The sequence below is a fragment of the Mirounga angustirostris genome, unplaced genomic scaffold (assembly GCF_029215605.1).
Source record: "Mirounga angustirostris isolate CCGP_5_RB_7025 unplaced genomic scaffold, mMirAng1.0.hap1 SCAF_4, whole genome shotgun sequence".
NCBI lineage: Eukaryota > Metazoa > Chordata > Mammalia > Carnivora > Phocidae > Mirounga > Mirounga angustirostris.
Genome location: NW_026991712.1, coordinates 115,591,908 through 115,612,364, shown reverse-complemented (window position 1 = coordinate 115,612,364; position 20,457 = coordinate 115,591,908). Strand labels below are relative to the sequence as shown.

The following is a 20,457-nucleotide window of genomic DNA, read 5'->3' as shown; positions in this document are numbered from 1 at the left end:
TTGTGGTCCCTGGGGAGAAAGAACCAGTTTTACTGGAAGAAATGGCTTAGAAGAAAGAAAGAATGTATCAAGTTGAGGAAACTAACATTCCCACCCCTGCTGGTACCCCTGTAACCCGTCCCCCCCGCCCCTTAGATTTACATTTCAAAGCCTCCAGGCTGTTGTTTTCCCTTGGCCTTTCTTATCCTTTGTAATTGTCCCTAATCCATTGTAATTTATTCTAATATTTTACCTAACGTGAGCCCAGTTTGCCGGGAGTACATTTTAACCAAAACATGAATTGTCATTTGAAAAACACATGTGTGTTCTGTATCTTTGACCCCTTGTAAAAGTGAGTAGAGCTCTAACAGGATGAAACAGCTAATATGCAGACAAATATAAGCAAGAAGAATCTTCTCGTTCACCAGGACTAAAATTAGAAGTCAGTGGTGACCAAGAAAGTATGCAGATGGAGCAATCAGAAGGAGCTCAGAGGAGGCCTGGAAAAAGGTGGGGATGTTTTAAAATATTGTAAACAGTTATTCTATTATTTACAGAATAAAATTAGCCCGATGACACATTCTAAGTATGGCCTCAGTTCCTCCAGCAGCCAGAGCTAAAGACATGGGAAATAACACGTGTGCTCAGTGACGGTGAATCAGGCCCCGTGCATTTGCTTTGGGGAAGATTGCAAGAGGTAGTCTGTTAACTACTCATACTGAGTCCTTAGGTGCTAGAACTTACTTTCCTAACTGTATGAAATTAAATTAATTTTTGGCCTCGGGCTTAATTCCCTGTTTATAAATAGAGGCTACTGCCAACAGTTCAACCACTTGCTCTTTGACACTGAGACTAAGAAGCTGCAGAGTGTGGTGGTGAGAGCTCCAGCTACTGGAACTGCCTTGGAGGCAAGTTACTTCACATGGGTGTGCTTTTGCCTCCTCATCTGTGAAATGGGGTAAATGATAGTGTTCATCTCATGGCATTGTGTGGATTCAGTGAGTTAACACATATGAAGCACTTACGACGGACTTAGGACGGTATCTTGCATATTGAGTGCTTAATACATTTTAATGGTTTTCATTAATGAAGTTTCTAAAATATTTGGAGGATATGTCCATAAGCAAAAAAAAAAAAAAAAAAATCTGGAAAATAAAGCTATTCAAATGTAGTATTATGCTAGAGCTAAGGAAATGGACACTGCCCAAGTAGGAACAGATTGTGCTTTTCTCTCCTTTCAAAAGTCAGCAAAGGCAAGTCATTGGGGACTTAATGTCTCACAAGCAGCCTTTCACACATTCATTAACTTCTTTATTTTGCTCAGCAAATCAGAGTAACCAGACTATGTATTATTAGGAACCCTCTTTGGTTGGTTATGAATGTTTCTAAGTAGTTCTCTAAACTTGGGTCAGACCCAATGACCCATCTGGCCAAAGGCCTGAAGACAGATTTCTGAAGAATAGCTGCAAGAACTGTGTCTTGGGCTAATTTATTGGGTCCTCAATAAGGAATGTTGACTATTTTAATTGCATAAAGGATAAGGAATTGGTTGCTGATATAGGGGAGGACAAAAAATTGTTTTCTGTCTACCCATCTTAGGTTCATTGAGCTGGCCCTGGAAGTTGGACTGACAAAAGACATTATTAACAAAAGGAAGTCAAACATGTTTATTAACAAGCACATCATGCATATATACAGGAGCACCCAGAGATGAGTAACTCAAAGGGAATTGGGTAGATAGAATTGGGTTGGTATTGCATTGTTTAAAAATTCCTGTGTAATTAACATACGGTGTCAGATTAGTTTCAGGTGTACAATAGTGATTCAACAATTCCATACATTACTCAGTACTCATCATGATATGTGTACTCTTAATCCCCTTCATGTATTTCAACCATACACCCTACCTCCTGTCTGGTAACCACCAGTTTGTTCTCTATATTTTAGTCTGGTTTTGTTGTTGTTGTTGTTGATTTCTCTCTCTCTCTTTTTTTGAAGATTTATTTGTTTATTTGAGAGAGAGAGAGCATGTGAGCGGGGTGGGGGACAGAGGGAGAAGGAGAGAATCTCAAGCACACTTCCTGCTGAGCAGGGAGCCCAACTCAGGGCTCAATCCCATGACCTCGAGATCATGACCTGAGCCGAAACCAGGAGTCAGATGCTCAACCGACTGAGCCGCCCAGGGGCCCCATCTCGCTCTCTTTTTTTTAAAGTAAGCTATACACCAAGTGTGGGGCTTGAACTCATGATCCCAAGATCAAGAGTCGCATGCTCTACAGACTGAGCCAGCCAGCCACCCCCTTGTTTCTCTTTTGTTCATTTGTTTTGTTTCCTAAATTCCACATATGGCTAAAATCACATGGTATTTATCTTTCTCTGACTGACTTATTTCACTTAGCATTATACCCTCTAGGTCCATCCATGTTGTTGCAAATGGCAAGAGTTCACTCTTTTTTATGGCTGAGTAATATTCCATTGTATATGTATACCATATCTTCTTTATCAATTCATCTATTGATGGACACTTGAGTTGCTTCCATAATTTGGCAATTGTAAATAATGCTGCCATAAAAATAGGGATGCATATATCTTTCCAAATTAGTGTTCTCATATTCTTTGGGTAAATACCCAGCAGTGGAATTACTGATCATATGGTAACTCTATTTTTAATTCTTTGAGAAACCTCCATACTGTTTTTCATAGTGGCTGTACCAGTTTGCATTCCCACCAACAGTGCACAAGGGTTCCTTTTTCTCCCATATCCTCTCCAATACTTATCATTTCTTGAGTGTTTGATTTTAGCCATTCTGACAGGTGTGAGGTATTATCTCATTGTGGTTTTGATTTGCATTTCCCTGCTGATGAGTGATATAGAGCGTCTTTTCATGTGTCTATTGGCCATCTATGTGTCTTTAGAGAGACGTCTGCTCGTGTCTTCTGCCCATTTTTTAATTATATTATTTGGGTTTCTTGGTGTGAGTTATATAAGTTCTTTATATATTTTGGGTATTAACCCTTTTATCAGATATGTCATTTGCAAATGTCCTCTCCCATACAGTATGTTGTCTTTTTGTTTTGCTTATTGTATAGCATTTTAACAACAGAACAATACATTTTTAGTGAAGTGTCAAAGAAACAAAAGGACTTTGACCTTCTCGGGGTGGCAAATTGTGGAAAGGCAAATATATGGGGAAATTAATGGTAGATAAGGGGTAGTTTTAGCGAAGATTGTTTTGTAGATTTCTCTGATGCTATCTCTGAGCTGATAAGAGTCTAGAGTTGTCTCCAGTGATTAACTTCTACCCTTCCTGGTAGAGAGAAGAGACAGGGTACCTTTCCAAATTTACATCCTACTTTTAGGCAAATAGGCGTGGGCAGAAAGCTTTTTTTTAATCTGCTTCTTCTCAATTGCCTTCAGCTCAAAATAATCCTTATGCCAAAGTGGCATATTTTGGGATGGCATATTCTGGTCCCCACCCTTCGCTGGTCTGATCAGTATTTTGTATTTCTTTTTCATTAACTTGAAACTTGCACTAAGACTGGTCATTGGGACTGAACATGTTCAAATTTTTCTAATCTGTTCCAGAAGATAAAAAATTATCTCTATGATCAGAAATAATTGGTCATTGCTTCCTTCAAAGAATTTTTATAAAATACCTGATCCATGAAATGCCAAATTTACAGAACAGATGACTAAGGGGGTGATCATTCACAAAACACAAAGAATCTTTCCTTCTGTTCAGCAGAATTAGCTCCTCTGGAACTCAGAAAAAGAAGTGGGTTATTTGTAATGTTTAGGAAATGCATCTGTTGCTTATAGCAAAGCACATTTGCACTTTAAACAGAATGCTCATTTAAAAAGTACTCTCTGTCCAGGCTTTCATTAAGCATCTTTATCTATTCATCTATCCCTCTGCCAGCCAAAGAAGAAAAAAAAGTGAATGGAGGTCTTGCAAGATAACACAACTCATACAGTCTTTCCATTGCACTTTTAACTCTGCCAGTCCCAGTCCACACTTAGATACAAACAATGGTGCGATGTAAAGTGTTTTCTGAGAACCTGTGAGATCTCAACCTTACTCAAAGGTTCAGCTCAGTTTGTTAGATTTTTCAAACTAGACACAGGGCTTAAGCCTTCATTTTATTATGTCAATGATCCACCCTCCACTATGCCCACTCTGATTTAAAGATCCCCTTTAGAATTCAGTTGTACTAACAAAGAAGAGGGTTAAGAATGGGAGAGTGGGGTGCAGAATAACTGCTCAGGTCAGTTCATTCATTTCTTCAAGAAATCATCTAGCTCTTACCCTATAGAAGTGGGGCAGTGTGCTAAGTGCTGGGGTAAATCAGATGAACTTGATTCCTATCAAGAAAGAATTCAGTCCATGCTTTAGTCTCTGTTCTTGCCCCACCCTCTGCTCCCTGCCCCCATCTTTTGCCCTGCACCATTCCAGAGAGGTGCAGTTCCCAGCGGGAGAACAGTCAGAGAAGAGGACAAGTCCTCAAAGAATCCAAAGCCAGTGGCCTGACGAGACATCAGCTGCAATCTACCCCACCCCACCACCACCCTTCTATTCCTCTCTGCCTCTCCTTGCTTTCCTCTGTACTCACATGTTGGCATTAAAGGACACAGCTTGTACTTGTTAGCTCGTTCTCATGGAGCCTTCTAAATGGTCTGGTGTCTTTTTTTTTTTTTTTTTCTGATTACAAAAGTAACACATGTTCATTGTTACATAAAAGTCAAATATTACAAAAATGCATGTCCTTTGAAAATATGTCACTCCATCCCTCCAAACTCTGCAGACTTTCCTCTTAACTTCAAGTAAAAGACAAAGCCTATCAAGGGCCTACTGATTTGCACAACCTTCCCTCTCTGGCCCCGGCGCGTCTCCAGTTCGGGCCCTATTTCCTATGCTCCAGCGTGACAGCATTCAGCTTGCCTGCATTTCAGCACCTTTATGCTAGCTGTTGCCTGTTTGGAATGTTCTCCCCAGATATCTGCGTGCCTTCTGTCTTAGTCAGCTTGGGCTGCCATACAAAATACCATAGCCTGGGTGACTTAAACAGCAGAAATGCATTTTCTCACAGCTCCGGAGGATCTCAGTGCGAGATCAAAGTTCTAGCCAATTTGGTTTCCAGTGAGAACTCTCTTCCTGGCCTGCAGACAGCCGCCTTCTTGCCGTGTCCTCGCATGGCCTTCCCTTGGTACGTGCTCACCACACCAGTGAGCCTCAGTGACTTCCTTAGAGGCACCATCTGCAAACACAGCCACAGTGGAGGTTAGGGCTTCACCATAGGAGTCTGGGGAAGACACAAACAGCCATCTGTAACAGCCTCCTGCTTCTACTCTTGTTTATGCATCACCTTCTCAGAGAGGCCTTCTCTGCCCCCCTGTATTATTTCTCACAATTCTGTGGGTCAGCTGGGTTCGCTGGGGTCATCGAAGAGCTGCCGTCATCTAGCTGAGCCCAAGGGGTGTGCCGTTGCGTTCCCCTCCTGCCCGGGCCCCAGTCCTGCTGGTACAGGGCCTCTCTCTTCAGGGAAATCTCGTTCTTTTGCCATCTGGTCCAGCACGAATGTTGGACTAAGGTCCAGAATGGAAACTTCGAGGCCTCTCCAGGCCTGGGCTCCTGATGAACAGCACTGCCCATGGCAGGAGGATGGGGACGCGTAACAGTAGGATTGGTCAGGTGTCATGACCGGAATAATCTGCCTCACGCTCCTATGATAAGTTGCCACTCCACTCCTAACTGTTTTTTTCACAGTTATTCTCCCTGCTGAACAAATGACAAATGTGACACAAAGAGAGATATTTGCCTGTTTTTGATCACCGTTGTATCTCTATCACCTAGAGTGGAACCTGACCAATGGTGGGTGACTGATAATTATTTAAGTCACTGAAAACATTCATTTGAAAATGTTTTCCATGCCCTTCATCTTTAGCAGCTTTGGGACTGTGGACATGCTTCTACCGTTTTAAAAAAAAAAAAAAGGAAGCACCTTCCCATAAAAGTATCCCATTTTACTTTTCACAATAACCTCATGAAACAGGCAGTGTAAATATCATTGCTCCCACTTTCCAGATGAGGGGAGAGAGGCCTAGACGAACGCAGGTGGCTTGGCCCAGGTCACATGGCTGGTAAGAGAGCTTCCGACTTCCCAACTTCCCGTTCCAGGCTTCCCAGCAGCCATCATGCAACCTTTCAGGTGCAGCTGAGAAACGGCACCCTCTGCCTCGCATAATTCCCTCCCCCGGGCTTTGTGCTTGAGGGGCCCCGTAGGGTAAATAGTTTTGGTTACCCAACTGGCTACAGACCATGAGGTCTACCAGAGAGAAGAAGCATTATCTCTTGAAATCTCCCTATGGAGGCCGAAACCTAAAGGTCTCAATGACCCAGAGCCATCAAGACACTAAAAGTTAAGGATGTCAGGACCTGTCTCTGTGGACCTTGCCCGGACGGCACTGCACTGTTTGTGTAAAGTTAAACTTTAAATCTGCATGTCTAACCAGTGGTTGCTGGGTGGTTCTGGTCTGGACAAGCCTTGGTTTAGCCTGTAGGGAAGAGAAAACAATTACCTTCCAAGCTGCGAGCTGCTGTTCCATTCAGAGAAGGTTTGGTTAATGAGTACATCTTCACATCAAAGGGAAATCACAGCAGATGGAGAAAGTACTCAACTCTGTATATTCAAAATAGTTGGTGGTGCTTTAGGGGGTAGAGAGGAAGGCTCATGCCTTTAAGAAAAGCCCCTTGAGAGAGAACTTGCGACCATTGCTAGAAGCAAGTTAGAGGTTAGAGTAAAAGCAGTCATTTTTGAAATAGGAAGTTTTCTCCTTTTTGCCTCATTCTTTCTCTTGACCTGTGATGGTGTTTTTTATTTGCTACTTAATGTCATTCTAATGAAAATTAAAATTTTGGATTATTATCATACAGTGTACCATTCATCTTTATATTATGCAGTGTCCTTTTTTCTTTTTTTTAATCATGTAACTTTTTTTTTAAAGATTTTATTTATTTATTTGACAGAGAGAGACACAGAGCAAGAGGGAACACAAGCAGGGGGAGTGGGAGAGAGAGAAGCAGACTTCCTGCGGAGCAGGGAGCCTGATGCGGGGCTGGATCCCAGGACCCTGGGAGCATGACCTGAGCCGAAGGCAGATGCTTAATGACTGAGCCACTCAGGCGCCCCTCTTTCTTTTCCAATTGAAGTACAGTTGACACACATATTACATTAGTTTTGGGTGTCCAACATAGTAATGCGACAAGTCTGTACTTTATGCTGTGCTCACCGCAAGAGTAGCTCCCGTCTGTCCCCAGACAACACTATTACAATACCACTGACTCTCTTCCCTATGCTGTCCCTTTCATCCCTGTGACCTCTTCATTCCCTAACTGGAAGCCTGTATCTCCCACTTCCCTTCACCCACTGTGCCCACCCCCTTCAATGTACACTTTAAACACCAATATAAGAATATTATTAAACTTCTAGGCCGAATAGTGAAATTACACAATTTGTATGTCGTGGCTCAGACACACACGCCAATTTGGTTCTTACCAGAAGAGTGCAAGTACCAGACAAAACTAACTCAACTTTTGATTTCACCAGATGACACACACACATTCTATCAACACTGCCTTTGGTTACTGATGAGTAAGAAAAGATTTGAAAAGAGGGGGTACTTTGTGTTTTCATCTTTCCCTTTCTTTCGATGTTATCATAATTTTGCCTATGTGGTTGGTTAATTCAGGGAAGTAACATGAATAAGGAAGGATATCATAGGGTTCTTTAGTCATTTGTTAAATAACTAACATTATTTACATTAAGACACTATTACTTTCTTTCTGCATTCAAATCAAGTTCTGGTTCAACTGGAGAGCAAGTGCTCTCAGGACTCTGAATGCCCACCCCTGTCTCTTATAGACTGAACTCACTCACCTTGTCCTTGCTTTGAGGAGAACTGAACTCCCAGGCACCATTCTGTGCTCATGGGACATCAAGAATGTGACATGCAAATGGATCAGCAAGGAAGAGTAGACACTCATATCTATACCTATCTCCTCTGCTCACACACATGCTCCTGGTCCCATCAATGTGTAAAATCCAAGCTCAAAGATAAAATCATTAAAAACCTCAGAAGGTAATAACAGAGCATTAAAACAGGCATGGTGTGACTATATAGCTCTTGCATTCCTTTTTTTTTTTTTTTAAGACTTTGTTTATTTTGACAGAGAGAGAGAGAGAGACAGCAAGAGAGGGAATACAAGCAGGGGCAGTGAGAGAGGGAGAAGCAGGCTTCCCGCCGAGCAGGGAGCCCGATGCACAGCTTGATCCCAGGATCCTGGGATCAGGACCTGAGCCAAAGGCAGACACTTAACGACTGAGCCACCTAGGCAGCCCCCGCCCCTTTTTAAAAGACTTTGGTTTTAAGTAACCTCTACGTAGACTCAACATGGGGCCCGAACTTAGAACCCCAAGATGAAGAGGCACATGCTCTACTGACTGAACCAACAAGGCAGCCCCAGCTCTTGCACTCTTAAAGCAGGCCTTCCTTGCTCCTTGCTCTGCACACCAAGGGAAAGGATGGTTTGCTTGAGGAGCTGTAACACACTCCCTTCCAACTGTGCTCCCCATTGTTCTCACCACACAGTCTCCATCTTTGGCCAGAAGAGTGTTAAGATTTGTTTATAGGGCGCCTGAGTGGCTCAGTTGGTTAAGCGACTGCCTTCGGCTCAGGTCATGATCCTGGAGTCCCAGGATCGAGTCCCACATCGGGCTCCCTGCTTGGTGGGGAGTCTGCTTCTCCCTCTGACCCTCCCTCCTCTCATGCGTTCTCTGTCTCTCTCATTCTCTCTGTCTCAGATAAATAAATAAAATCTTTAAAAAAAAAAAAAAGATTTGTTTATAGAGTTACCCATCCTGAAAGAGATGAGGAAAGGAAACCATTCTTTTCTTAATTCATTCAGTACATAGGTATTGATTGCCTACTCTTTGCAAGGCACAAACCTCTGATGTTTAATTACCCAGTTTGACTCTCAGTAGAAATGGAGTTAACAACTGATCATGAGGAAGTCTCCATAAAGTCTCAAGAGTATGGGCTTTGGGAAGCTTCCATGTTGGTGAACACCTTCACCTATTGGGAGGATGAAGCACTAGGAGCCCTCCCCAACCTTATCCTTTGTATATCTTCATCTGGCTGTTCATGTGTATCCTTTATCACATCTTCTAATAATCTGGTAAATGTATGTATTTCCTTGAGTTCTGTAAGCTGTTCTAGCAAATAATCAAATCCACGGGGTGGAGGTCATGGGGACCTCTGATTTTAGCCATGTCAAACAGAAGTTGTGGGTAACCTGGGGACCTACTACTTAAAATTGGCATTTGAATTGGGGGGCAGTCTCATGGGACTGAGCCCTTCACCTGACCTGATGCCATCTCCAGGTAGATGTCAGAATTGAGTTAATTTGTGGGACACCCAGCTGGTGTCACAGAATTGCTTGATGTGGAAAAAAAACAACGCATACATCTGGTATCAGAGGTGTTATGAGCATTGTAGTCATGCAAGAATAAGGGAGAAACACGGGACTGAGGTTTTTCACTACACACATGTTGTTAACATACTTTTTCCTTCTTAATGACTCCTAATTGGTGCTATATTCCTGGCAGTACAATAGGAAATATAAAGCTTCCGTCTTCACTGTTCTACAAACTCTAGAAGGTGAGAAATAATAATAATAACATAATTTGCACCACACTGGGGAGCTGACCGTGATCTTCTCTTAGTTACCTCTGTGGTCCTATCCTCTGCAGTCCTTTGCAATCCATTTCATTTATTACCCTGTCATCTTCCAAGGCCAATCATCTTTCTCTCCTTCCTTCTTTCTCTCCCTCCTTCCTTCCCTCCTTCCTTCCTTAAATTCCATTAGGGTACTGCAAGTGATTTGTGCCGAAACAATTGATTCAGTTCAAAATTTTTTCTAGCTGGTAATTATGTCAGAAAGAGCCAGCTAAACGCAAATCAAAAACTTGTTCTATTTCACCATCTCTTTGATCATTAAGATTAAAGTTGTATTTGAATATTCATTTATCTATCAATATGTATTGATGAGATAGGCTAGGTGGGAAAACAGTAGGGGACAACATAAACATGGCCCCTGCTTTCACAGAGCTTACACTCTGGTGGAGAAAAACCAGTAAAGATATTAGTTAATAAATATTTTCTTCTAAAGGTAACTGCTGGAGTGCCTGGGTGACTCAGTCAGCTAAGCATCTGACTCTTGGTTTCAGCTCAGGTCATGGTCTCAGGGTCATGGGATCGAGCCCCACATTGTGCTCTGTGCTCAGCCAGGAGTCTGCTTGGGATTCTCTCTTTCTCTCTCTCTGCCCCTCCCCCCTCCAAAATAAATAAATAAATCTTAAAAAAAAATAAAGTTAACTGCCATCAGAAAAAAACCAAATGGCGTAATAGAGAGTGATTTGGGAAGCTAATTTGGGTTGAGGGTCCGCTAAGCCTTTCAGAGGAGGTAATAATTGCATTGAGACCTAAACTAGAACTTTTCAAACCATAATTTGCATATGAATCAAGTGGTGATCTGGTATAAGTGCAGATTGTAATTTAGTAGGTAAGGGGTTGTGCCTGGGATTCTGCATTTCTTATAAGGTCCCAAGTGATCCCCATGGTGCTAGTTCATGAAGCACTTGTGGGGTAGGTGCTAAAGTGAGAAAAAATTTGATGTTTGGGTTAGAGAAATACTGTTTGATAGAGGCTAAGAACAGTGAGTAAGGGATGAGGAATATGCAAGAAGGTCAAAGAAGTTGGCCAAATCATGCAGGGCCTTCTGGGCCAGAAAGTTCCATTTTATTTTAGTGTGATGGAAGACAAGAAGATGTCAAGGGGGTGAAAAGTAATGGTGTAGGAAAGACCTTAGGGTTCGAAGCCGACGGCCAAGAAAGAATTGTTGAGACGTCTTTGGTGCAAGACGTCTTTTGGTTTCATGAAAGCTTGGGGACAGGACCCGTGGGCAGAAAGAGCTGCACCAGGGTCATGAGGAGTGGTCCATTCCATACTTTCAGTTTGGGAGGGGAGTTGGGGAGAGCGTAAGTCTCTAAGAAATTTTGGAAGTAAGGTTTCCAGGGCGTTGAGGGGGCTAACTATTGATGGGAAAAGGTCATTTATTCCTGTCTAATAAAACCTGAGTCATGAGACCCTTCAGGTGTATATTGGTGGGTCATATGCTTGGGGGATGATTGCCAACACGTATCTTGGCGTGTGTGGTGGGGGGTAGAGATAAAGGAAGTTTCTGAAGGAATTTTTGTATGTTAAAATAGACTTACAGGATCATGGGGGTTGGACTAAGATTGCCTTTTGCCCTTAGCAAACTATCAACATTGAGGCAGTTGAGTCCCTAGAGCAATGTCCCTCTGCCTGTTTCAAGGACTTGTCAAGGGGCTGTACGTAGTAAGGAAGCTTAATAATTTTTCTTCTGCCTTTGTTTCCCACATCAAGTAACGTGATCAGATTTAAGCTCTTGAAGATTAACCTGATGACTATGGGAATAATGAATTTTAGGGGAACAAGAGTGGAAGGAGAAGAGGTTTCAGGAAACCAGAGTGGTACTCCTTTGTGTGAGATATTGGTAGCTTGGACCAGGACAGCAGCAGTGGACATCGGGAGCAGCAGATGGTGATGATGGTGATATAGCGGTGGAGCCTACAGGACAAGTGCATGAATTGGATATAGGGGAGATGGGAAAGGGAATTAAGGATGTCAACTGGATTTATGTTCTGATCAATAAAGCAGGTGACACCATGTCCTGAGATGTAAAACCAAAGCAATAACAAAAAAAAAAAAAAATCAAGGGGCGCCTGGGTGGCTCAGTTGGTTAAGCGACTGCCTTCGGCTCAGGTCATGATCCTGGAGTCCCGGGATCGAGTCCCGCATCGGGCTCCCTGCTCAGCGGGGAGTCTGCTTCTCCCTCTGACCCTCCCCCCTCTCATGTGCTCTCTCTCATTCTCTCTCAAATAAATAAATAAAATCTTTAAAAAAAAAATCAAAACTTGTATTTTTGGTAAATGGAAAAGGGAAAATCATCTAGAATGATTCTTACTTCTAAAGTCTCTGTATGTGTACTGGTACAAATTTCATTTAGAATCTGACATTAGAATCAAGGTGGGAGGGCAGATGCAACTGAGAATTCCTTCCCTCCCGCCCTCTCTCCCTCCCTCCCTTCATTCTTTCCTTCTCTCTCTCTCCCTCTTCCTTCTTCCTTCCTTCCTTCCTTCCTTTTCTTTCTTTCTCCCTTCCTTCCTTCCTTCCTTCCTTCCTTCCTTCCTTCCTTCCTTCCTTCCTTCCTTCCTTCCTTCTTTCTTTCTTTCTTTCTTTCTTTCTTTCTTTCTTTCTTTCTTTTTTCTTTCTTTCTTTCTTCTTTCTTCCTTTCTTTCTTAGCCACTCAGAGTGCTCTCTCTCACAAAGCCACCCTCCTCCTCCCTCTCACAAAGGAAGAGAAGAAAGATCATCAATGACACATGGCAGTGGCAGAGGCAACACTAAGAGCCAATTTCACCCTCAGGAGAGAACACTGCCTCTCTTCCCCATGGTTTCCAGTGCTCTACATGTTCAGAGAAACTTCTCTAGTAACAAACTATAGAAATGACGCCTGAAAGTACAGTCTTGCATCTGAGAATTTAGAATCATTTGGTAATGTATCTTTTTTTTTTTTTTTTATTTGACAGAGACAGAGACAGCGAGAGCAGGAACACAAGCAGGGGGAGTGGGAGAGGGAGAAGCAGGCTCCCGCCGAGCATGGAGCCCGATGGGGGCTCGATCCCAGGACCCTGGGATCATGACCTGAGCCGAAGGCAGTCGCTTAACCAACTGAGCCACCCAGGCGCCCGGTAATGTATCATTTTAAAGAGAGAGAAGCAGCAGCTACCCTGATAGGTGATGGAGGTTCTCTGGCAAGCAATGTTTTGCATTATAATGTAAATTAAATAGACTCTTTTGCCTAAGCCTGGAATTTTCCAATGGAAGTTGATTTCTTAGAACAGGGATGGATGGAAAGTTAGGGTATTTCTAAAAACCCACCAGTAAAATAGCAGTGTTTTACCCTCAGAGATTGCTCCCTTTTGGATTCCTGTGACTAATTTCTGTCATTTGAAAGAGTTTAAGAAAAAGTTATGTTTTCTTTTTCCAGTTGAGCCTCTTTTAACACATTTTTTCTGGTAGCATTAATATACTCATATTTCCTGCTGGAAGAATGTTAAGATTGAATTATTGTTCAAATCCTTTTTTTTTTTTTTTCATTTTAAAGTTATTTTTCCTTGAAGAAGTTTCTTTGTCACTGTCAAGGTTAAGTGAAGTCACTATTGAAGGAAAGCATAGAAGGAATTTGGAATGCTCTTCCATAAACCCCAGTGACCTATCCCATGAGAATCCCCTGTAGGGCTCAGGGTTTTTAGGATAAATCATTTTGGGAAAATGTTTTCTTCCTTTGCTGCTAGGTTGACAAGGCAAAAGAAATAATACTGTTTATGTCAACCTTTGTTCTAGCACAATTTCTAAAGCAGGTTATTAAAACCATGGGGATTTCTACATGAATGTACAAAATTGAATTTTTACCACCCAATACTGCACATAGCAGATACTCAGTAGACGTTAATGTTAATTGAATTACTTGGAATTCCAAGAATCTTCTAGAAATCTTAGATTGGTTCCTTTCATCTTGCAGATGGTGAGCTGGAAATGGAGGGGGACAAGTTGAGAGTCTAGCCCCTAGGCAAAAAGACACATGTTGGTTAGGAATCTCACAATTTCCTTTGAAATTGAAGATGTCAGTTTCTTAAGGATGCTTTATAGTTCAAGGCCCTGAATCCATAAACATTCCCTTTGCAATTATCTTGCTACTTCTACAGGCAAACTTTTAAGTTTTTATTTATTGCTGTGGCAGGATAAGGAGTGATCCTCCCCTCCCCCGTTCCATCTGGGGAGAGATTTGGGGATCAACAAATTCTATCATAGGAAGTAAACAAACATCCTCAACTAACAAGGGACCTTTGTGATGAAATAAATCCAGGAAGGAAACAAAGCCTACTTTACCACAATAATGCCAAAGTTTTCATCATAGGGCCAGGTGAAAAACATGTTAGTGGCTGAAAATATTTTTCTCCAGTGTTACTGGCCTGAATTATCTTTGGACGATGAGTAATACTGACCATGGAGAGATAATCTGTCCTTAGGTAATTCAAGATGAAACTTGCCTCTGCCTGCAGCCTTTGCTGCCTAAGAGTCAGAGGCATCGAAGGTCCCCCCAGTGTGTTTCACTACAAGACCAGCCCACGTTCGTCCTACTTAAGAGCTAGCAGTAGGCTGGGTAGAGAAAGTCTTTCATTAAACATCCAGCTGAAGCCCAAGGCATTAATTTTACACTTAAGAAGAGAGAGCAGCAACTTGGGACCTCTTCCTCTTGTAAGGAATGGGGCAGTGTTCTGTGGCAAAGGGATGGGAGTGTTACCTAGGCAACTTAGAGGATGTGAGGAGGATGATAGAGGCTCGGGGAGACGCAGCATCCATGTGGTATACGTCCTGAAGGCTCAGTGTGAGCCCTTGTCTTATCTGCTCATCTCCACCTGTCCGCACAAGGTCATGGCAAGCAGGTTACTAAGACAGGATATCACTATTGGTTCTCCTACTAGGAATGATTTTGCAGTGCTTACCTAACTTTTTTGGTTACCCCTTCATCGATGTTCAAGGGTGTTTAGGCTCAGGAAAGTGGGTGTGGTGTGTTTAGGAAACAACAAACTTCCTGAGCACTTGGTGGGCCTGGGTAGAGATGGGTCTAACAGGGACACAGTCCAGACTCTCCCCATAACTAAGATAAAGGGGAGTTCACAAGCCAGTAGATGACACCCCCAAATTATCTGCGACAAGATGCTACTTTGGCTTGGTCTCCCCCTCTCAAATGTTAGCAAAGCCCATGTACTTTATAGCAGGGCAGGAAGGGGTTCCTGAAACACCTGGTTCACGTGACATTTAATTGTGACTATAGGTGCTGGGCACATTATGGCACTGAGTATTCCTTCTATAAATGCTAATTAAATGACTTTTTAAAAAAGATTTTATGTATGTATGTATTTATTTATTTCAAACACACACACACACACACACAGCACAAGCAGGGTAGAAGCAGAGGGAGAGGGAGAAGCAGGCTTCCCGCTGAGCAGGGAGCCCTACGTGGGACTCGATCCCAGGACCCTGGGATCATGATCTGAGCCAAAGGCAGACTCTTAACCAACTGAGCCACCCAGGCGCCGCTAAATAAATACCTTTAGATGGTAGACCCTAAGCTTATTTCTGAGGAAATTAATTCTTTTGGTCTCTGACCTTAAAGATCTCATAATCTACTGAGGAAGACAACCATGAAGAGATAATTTCTTTCAACTCAATTAGACTGAAGAAGGGACTTTGAAAGAATTCCAGTTAGTTCACCTAAGAGACCGGAATGGCCTGAACAGGTGCAGTGACAAGAAGGCTGAAGTAGGAGAGTGAGGCTGAGTCTGAGAGACATTCTGAAGTTTCTTTTTTTGGTTTTTTTTGGTTGTTTTTTTTTAAGATTGTATTTATTTGCGAGAGAGAGAATGAGAGACAGAGAGAATGAGAGGGAGGAGGGTCAGAGGGAGAAGCAGACTCCCTGCCGAGCAGGGAGCCCGATGTGGGACTCGATCCCGGGACTCCAGGATCATGACCTGAGCCGAAGGCAGTCGCTTAACCAACTGAGTCACCCAGGCGCCCCATTCTGAAGTTTCAAATGGCTTCCATAGGCAATTGGATACAGTGGGACAGGGGGCAGGGTGTGGGGGAAGAAGCCTGTGGCCTCCTGTTACATGCTTCTGACCTCATTTATTTAGGAAACCTAAAGTGGAAGTCAAAACGTCAATATTGTCTAAGTGAAAGGAAGAACTGAGAGGATCCTCTGACTTGCTTCTGTCATTTATTGCCCCATGTGATGAGACGTGATTGCATTGAAAGTTGACCTGTTTTAAACTGGGGGGTTTTCAGTGTGAGTTGCAAGGCAACCCCGAGTGGAATTCCCTTTCCAGGAGTGTCAGAGTTGCTCCTGGATGTCAGGCCCTAGACAACCAAAGGAAAGGGTAGGGGCAGCTATGCTGTGGCATCAGGGCCTTGCTATTCTGTGTCATGAACGAGGGTGTTGTTTTGCCTTCTTGGGCAAGTATGTATGTGTATTGGAGACTTTGTAGATTCTGGCAGTCCTCGGAAGGGTGGGGCAGAGGACTCACCTCAGGAAAGGGAAGGGAACAAAGAACATGGACAGAGTAATCTCTCCAACACCAACAGCAGATACACTGTTTTCCTCCTGCAAAAATGAAACAAATGTCAAGATGAGGAAGATACGTTCTGTAGGACAGTGAAGTATAAGCTCCAGAATCCGATTGGCTGGTTACCCAAGCTGTCTAAACTCTTAGCAAAAACCTGGCACATAGTAAGTGCTTAGTAAATATTAGCTTCTACTATTCTAAGTAACTCAGAGCAGGAAAGGGAAATCAGAACTGTTTTTCTAAACCTGAACAGGAAGCTAAGAAAAAGTAGCTTTCAAAACAGCACTAGAATATAACTCCAAAAGCACACGCAAAAAAGAAAAAAAAAAATAGATAGATTGGACATCATCAAAATTAAAAACTTTGTGCTTCAAAGGACACCATCAACAAAGTGAAATGAGAACCTACACCGTGGGAGAAACGTTTTGCAGACCATATATATAATAAGAGACATATATCTAAAATATGTAAAGAACCCTTACAATTCAATAATAAAAATCACATAACCTAATTTTAAAAAATGGACAGCAGACCTCAATGGACATTTCTTTTTTTTTTTCTTAAGCTTTATTTATTTAAGCAATCTCTACACCAACATGGGGCTTGAACTCATGACCCCAAAATCAAGAGTCTCATGCTCCTCCAACTGAGCCAGCCATGTGCCCCAAATGGACATTTCTTTAAAGAAGATATGCCAACAAAAGTAAGCACATGAAGATGCTTTACATCTTTAGCAATCAGAGAGATGCAAGCTACAACTACAAGGAGAGACTACACATACACTAGGATGGCTATCATGAAAATGACAGATAATAGGTGTTGGCAAGGATATGGAGAAATGGAAACACTATACACCGCTTGTAGAAATGCAAAATGGGGTGGCCATTTTTGAAAGCAGTCTGGCAGTTCCTGAAAAGGTTAAACACAGAGTTACCATATGACCCATATGAGTAGAGCAATTCTACTTCTAGGCATATACCCAAAGGAATGAAAATGTATGACCAACAAAAACTTGCACATGGACATTCATAGCTATCATTTGGCAATAAAAAGAAATGAATCCCTGATATATGCTGCAACATGGATGAGCCTTGAAAACAGTATGCTTAGTGAAAGAAGCCAAACATAAAAAGACCACATTTTGTATAATTCTATTTATGTGAAATATCCAGAATAGGCAGATCTGTAGAGACAGAAAGGAGATTAGTGGTTGCCAGGGCTGGGGGTGTTTGAGGAGGAATGAAGGGTGAATGATAATGAATATGCAGTTTCTTTGGGGGAGATGAAAATGTTCTAAAATTGATTGTTGTGATGGTTGCATCACTGTGAATAGACCAAAATCCATTGATTTATACACTGAACTGGTGAAGTATATCTTAATAAAGCTTAAAAAAAACAGTACTAGGAGAAGGAGGTATTAGTATGTTAAGAATATTTCTTGTTACGGATTCCCGGCTGGCTCAATGGGTGGAGGATGCGACTCTTGATCTTGGGTTCATGAGTTCAAGCCCCATGTTGGGTGTGGAGCCTACTTAAAATAAAAATTTAAATTAAAAAATACACCAAAAAAAAGAATATTCCTTGTGATATTACACCATATGGACTGTGTGTTTCAGATTAATAGATCAATATCAAATGAAACATTTCTAGTGGCTGTGCAAAAGATTTCCATTCACGGTCCTGGATGTTCCCACATTTCTATTAATGACCCAGAAAAGACCACTTGTGCTGAATATTTTGCCCTTGTTCCTCCAGATCCATTCTCCACCATCCACCCTGCTCTCTGTGGAGGCTGACTTGTGTGAACTATGCCAGTGGACTCCTGTGGCTTATGGTCAATCCAGCAAGAGATCAAACAGGAGGGAGGAGAAGGAATTTAGGGACGTTAACTGAAACCCCACCATGCCTAAGCGGCAGAAAGCAGGATGCAAGGACACCTGGACTAAGAACGATGGGATGATTCTAACAAGAAGATGTTTAATACAAAGTCCAGGTGAAGATGTGGTGACTACAACATTATGTGAAGTTTTGAGTATTGTTGACTCTCTGTGAATCAAGAGGTGACAAAATGTACACCTCCCAAATAAAATTTTAGCTTTCTAAAGCCCCAGGTAAGGGAATGTTTGCATTCTCTTCCTTTGTGGTCCAACCACTCTTAGAGTACTGTGTTCAGCTTTAGGTGATACATGAAAAATCTGCTGCAGATTTTAATGCTTCTGTTTTAATTTCAGCCTGTCTATTGGGTACATGGACGGAGTGAATACATGCTACAAAATTAGATAATTTGCTAGGTAGACAGGGGGCTGCTTCTAAAATCACCTTTCCCTTCCAGTTTTTAAGAAATTGTTTTTTGAACCAAACTCTCACTTCCATTAAATTCTTTCCCAGGAAGCTTCTGGAATTTTTATACAAATAGATTTAATAATAAATCTTAAGCAAACCTTAAACAAATCCAGACCTATGTACACATTTTAGCCTCAAACCAAGCACATATGGGAGAATATCTAATCAATAAAGTTGATCAGAAATAGTTTCTTACAGGCCTCACTTTAAATGTATAGTGAAATTTAGGGACGCCTGGGTGGCTCAGTTGGTTGGGCGACTGCCTTCGGCTCAGGTCATGATCCTGGAGTCCTGGGATCGAGTCCCACATCGGGCTCCCTGCTCAGTGGGGGTCTGCTTTTCCCTCTGCCCCTCCTCCCTCTCATGCTCTCTGTCTCTCATTCTCTCTCTCTCAAATAAATAAATAAATAATCTAAAAAAAATAAAAATAAAAAAAATAAATGTATAGTGAAATTTAAATTGAGGTCAAGTAATGTCAGAATGTTCATGCTAGAAGTGCCTTTGATATCATTTAGTCCAAACCTCTGCTGTTGTAAGTAGGGAGACTGAGGCCCAGGGAGGTAAAAGGACTGGTTCTCATCTGACTTCTCTGATTTTAATTCCAAGTCTATTACACGTGCTACATTGCCTTCCTGATGAACTCATGCTTCTAAAAGTTGATGAGTTTGGACCAACTTGGAGTGGACTTGGTGGATCTTATTTTCTCAGTGTTCATTTGGTATCTACATTGTGATAAGGCATTGTGTATCACATATCCCAGGCATTTGTATGCCTTACTTAAAACTAAAAAACATATAGTACTTACAATGTTTTAGTGAGAGACTTTTAAAAAAAGTTTTCCTGATTTTTCATCTTCTCTATTCATTACACCAACATTTATTGAGAATCTGTTGTGTTAAGACATGTCCAAAGAGGTAAGCACAACAAACAGGAAAAAAAAGTCTTTGCCTTCATAGAACTTATCTTGTAATTTTTATTTTTATATTTGGAGTAGACTTCAAGGGAATTGAAAGAATTCTTGCATTACCTCCTGTGATGCCCAGCCTCCAAGAAGACAGCCTCCGATAATCCTTGCCTCCTGGTATTCACATATTCATGTATAATGCCCTCCCATGTTACGCTGTATGTGGGCCAGAACACTGTAGAAGTGACAGTGTGTGAGTTTGAGTTTCAGTCATAAAAAATATTGCAGCTTCGATCTTAGCCTTTCTTGGCTCACTTACTCAGGGGAAAGGACCCCAAACAGCTTTGTGGAGAGGCCATGTACAGGGAAGAATTGAGACCTCCTGTCGATAGCCAACACCAACTTTCCAGCCATCTGAGTGAGTCTTGGAAATCACTTGGAAGTGGATCTTTGGATGTGTCTTAGAAGCAGACCTCTAGCCTCTGACAAGTCTTCAGATGACCGCAGCCCTGGCTGACATCTTAACTCCAACTTCCCGGCAGACCTCAATTCAAAACTTCCAGCTCTGCTGCTTCAGAACTTATGACTCACAAAAACTGTGGGAAATATGAATGTTTATTGTTCTTTTACACCACTAAGTATCAGGGTCACTTGTTATGCAGAGTAGAGAACCAAGACACCTCCTGTGTTTTAGGAAGTCTTCTTAGAGAAGGAGGATCTGAGAAACACCTGCGTATTATAAACTGGGAAGGAAGCATTATTTTCCCATGCTTCTGGGTTGCAAGAGAACCAACTCTTAGCAGGAAATACACATACAAACACAGGCCATTTCAAATTCATGGTTTCTGACAGAGTGTTCAATGTTTTTGATGCTCTCAGAAATTTGGGGGTTCAAAATATGA

General features: G+C 42.0%; 1 long non-coding RNA gene and 1 pseudogene across 1 annotated transcript; one reads left to right on the top strand and one right to left on the bottom strand.

Annotated features, from left to right (window-relative positions):
• Positions 1-152: 152 nt before the first annotated feature.
• LOC129046450 (uncharacterized) lies at positions 153-18,790 on the top strand. Its single transcript, XR_010410850.1, has 3 exons — positions 153-489; positions 12,709-12,870; positions 18,064-18,790. It is a non-coding gene; the product is annotated as an uncharacterized LOC129046450 (long non-coding RNA).
• LOC123860551 (small nucleolar RNA U3) lies at positions 12,421-12,648 on the bottom strand (annotated as a pseudogene).
• Positions 18,791-20,457: the final 1,667 nt, after the last annotated feature.